Raw genomic sequence first — 3831 nt, forward strand, 5'->3', positions numbered from 1 at the left:
AGTTGTTGATTAGCTATTCGGATGACCCACCTAAACAACATCCGATAATGCCTTTTAGCTATATATAACTTTGATATATATATATTCATATACTGATATATATATCCATTTCTAATTTTGATTTTCTTGGTGCAGTTTATTTTTCACCCATCTTGCTCTACCAGTCACTGTTCTCATGTCGTGATGCTAAGTAATTATTTTAACAAATGACGAAGATATTCAGTGCAACAACGAATCCCAGATGAAAACTCAAATCAAAGAAATCTTTTCATAGTTTAAAAGACCAAAGGCTGAGTTTGTGACATTTGTTTATCAAGTTGAAAAATTGAGTTACTCAAAAAGTTGAAGATATGCTAGTCTGATTTTCGCCATTCACCTCTCTTTTGACTGACATTCTAAGCTTCATCGTTTTCGATTTCTGATCTACTGAGAAACAGCTCGTATTATCAAACTTAATTTGTATAAAACTAATCAGGCCTTTGAAGATCGTTTTCATCGTCGGTGTTGGTTATGAATTATTTTTTTAAAGCTGATATATCATTATTCAATTTACCTGACTTCTTCCAAAAACTTAAATGTAAGGCTAAAAGTAGCACGAGGATTTACACCATCATCATGAATTATCAAAGATCAGTTTGCAAATTACTTTTCAAGGCAAATTAACAGCATTGCTTTGGTACGCTGACGTGAATGTCAGCTTCTTGCTTTCAGAATAATTCTCATCTTTTCGGACGGAGCTCATAATGTGCAAGAATTAGTGAAAGTGGCTAATTTTCTTAATTTCACTTCAAAAGTTCATAGGAAAAAGGATATGAAAGAAGAATGCATTTTTTATACCCATTATCTTTCCACAAACATACACATTAACTTTTTTGTTAACGTGGTCATGGTCGTGAAACAGATTGGCATCAGTATCCGAGGATTTCAACCAGGGATCTGGAAAACAAACAAAGAAGTCAGCGAAATTGCTTCCCTTATAAAATTACCATTTGAAATTATTTTCTGCAAATTCTGAATATTTCCACCTTCAATTTTTCAATTTTTTCCTCAAGAAATTAATCAAACGAGCATTCAGAATTTGCAACCTTCACTGCAACCATTTAATCAACCAATGCACCACAATAGAGTAATTGCTGGAAGGAGACTTTTGCGCATCATTTGGCAGATTGTTTACTGTTTCTTGAGTCTTTACTAACCGGCTCTCCATATTCCGCAGATTCCACTTCCAGTAGACAAACTTTTGCAAAAATTTGGTCTATTTATAATTTTTAACAATTAAAGAGGTATATGGAAGTTGAAAGTTCGAAGTCCACTGAACAGTACATTTTTTATACTCTCTGAATTCATTTCATAAACTTCGAAGATTAGTTATTAAGAAAATTTGGCTTTGTCAGACACAATAATTACTTCATTCAAGTGTAAAATAATAAGGCATACCATCTGAAAATAAGAGCAGAAAAGAAAAGCATGTAATTTTAATTCTCACAGCATTAGTTCATTGTATTCTACTAGGGGCAAAAACTGCTTTCAACTACTCATTTTATGCTTCATTTTTCTTGATTATACTTTGCTTACCTTTTCTTCAATTTCCCTTGAAGCATTTCCTGCTGGGAATATTTTGTGAAATAATTTAGCATTCAGAAATTCATTCAAAGCCCTACCTAAGTTCCTTCATTTGGTTGAAATGCCAAGTAATGCCTTTTTTTCTTTGTTTTTTTGATTTTGCCAAGCGCAGATGGTGCCGAAATCAGAAGAATAAATAGCGGAGGCGATCCTTTGGCTAGTTTTCGTGATGAAGATGAGTATTTACATAACGGATTGTTTTCAGCGGTTTAGCTACTTTTCGGCAGCAGGCGGGAGATGGAGAGGTGCTGGGATATAGTGTTGTTCCCCAGAGAAGCATTGTCCAACATTTTTCAATCAACGCAAAAAGTCTCCCTTGATATCATTGGCTAATATCAGAGAGAAGTGATCTGGTCGATTTTCGTGATAGGCAAGGATTGGCTCATTTACACTACGGGACAGCTATAATTAATGGGAAGTGCGGCCAAAAGCGAGAGGTGCTTTGGGTAGAATAAAACTGATTCGGTTTGAAGGAATGAATGGCAGTTCTGCTTTTCTTATTTCGATTCTTTCTTTTCATCCTTTCACTGGTTCAATTGTACATTATCATACGGAAAGGAATGGTTGAAATTTTTTTTCAATGAGTGGGGAAGTTGAGAACAAAGTTCATTTCCTTCGTGGTTTCAAATAATTGTTTCACGTTGACACACTCCAAAATGTCGTCTGACTCAGTGCAATGGGAAAGAAAAAATCGTTGCAGAGATGAAGAAGTTCGAATGAATTCTTTCTTTACATCCCATTAACTTTTCGTCATAAGTGAAAGATGACGAAATATTAATACAGTCATTGGGATAGGGCTGCGATTGCAAAGAAGGTATGATTGAAATTGATATCTTTTAGTGCATCCTTTTAACATCTAGTCCATTTTTATTGGAAATACTTCGAATAAATTAACTTCCTTGTGAGATATCGAAGTGTCTTCAAAAAAAGAATCATTCAAATCAGCATTATTGATTGAAAAGCTTAGAAATCTATCGGTTGGATTTGAATATGAATGATGGAATGATCACTGCGCAACGGAAGATATTCATTTTTAAAAGTATTATCCTTTCATTCGCCAGTGATATGTTTATGTACCTTGGATGGGTCCTAACAAATAATTCGCAGAATTTGTTTCAAGATTACACCTCAATTAGATAATATTAACAATTGCTGGAAAAGGAAAATTAGTATCGCATTCACATGATATTTCAGTGGTGATTCTTGTTATAATAATCTTATTGATGGTTTTAAATCTGGTTTATCTTTCTTTCGGACAGGGAGGGAAAAAGAGCTCTATATGATACACCAATGATTACTCGTTGCTTAATGAGATTGATGCTATTTTGAGTCCAAGTAAATTAATTTGGGCACAATTGGAGACAGGAAAGAGATGAAATACATATGAAAAATATATCGTAAGAACAAGAAATGCTTGCTCGTTACTACAAAATTATTAAATGCAGTTGGAAAGAATAATGCCAGAAATGATGGTAAAATAACTTGAAGCGAATACAGTTAGTAAATGTTTGCTTTCTCGAAATTTTGAATTAAATTTTTCAAAGATTTAAAATTTTGAAATTTTTGTTCAAATCAAAAGGAATGGGCATATTACTTTCAATATCTATTACAAGTAATCTTATTGCTATCCCAGTGCTGGTTTTACTGCCAATTGCTTAAAGTGATATAAATCAAACATATATATTTCTCCAAAGTACCTTGCCACAAAAACTTTTGAATGAAGTTATTCTTTGCTGAAGAACGCTAATGAGTTGAAGCATTCCAAGCTTTTTAAATATTTTCGTAGAAAGCGAACGCGGAAATTGCCAGAATGAAGCGGACGAGGTATAAGCAAAAACTAGCTGTCACGATGATTTAATGGATGTCGGTATACATCACTTTCTCAAATTACGTAAATGTGGAAATTAGCATTGGGAAAAAAAGAAGGCATTGGAGTATTCTTTCTTCTTGATGCCTTTGACTGGTCCTGTTACGCTTGAAATATTATTGATGAGCATTATTCGAGAGAAGAGATTTGAGGAGTATCGTGTCCTTTCCCTTCTCTCTTTCCACATAAAAATAAATGGAAGCTTGAATACTTCAGATACAAGTAATCCTGGTATTTGTGAGACTTCCTTTGTATTATTATAATTATTACTGTTATTATTATTATTATTATTATTATTATTATTATTATTATTATTATTATTATTATTATTGTTGTTATTT

The sequence above is a fragment of the Loa loa genome (assembly GCF_000183805.2).
Source record: "Loa loa unplaced genomic scaffold supercont3.158, whole genome shotgun sequence".
NCBI lineage: Eukaryota > Metazoa > Nematoda > Chromadorea > Rhabditida > Onchocercidae > Loa > Loa loa.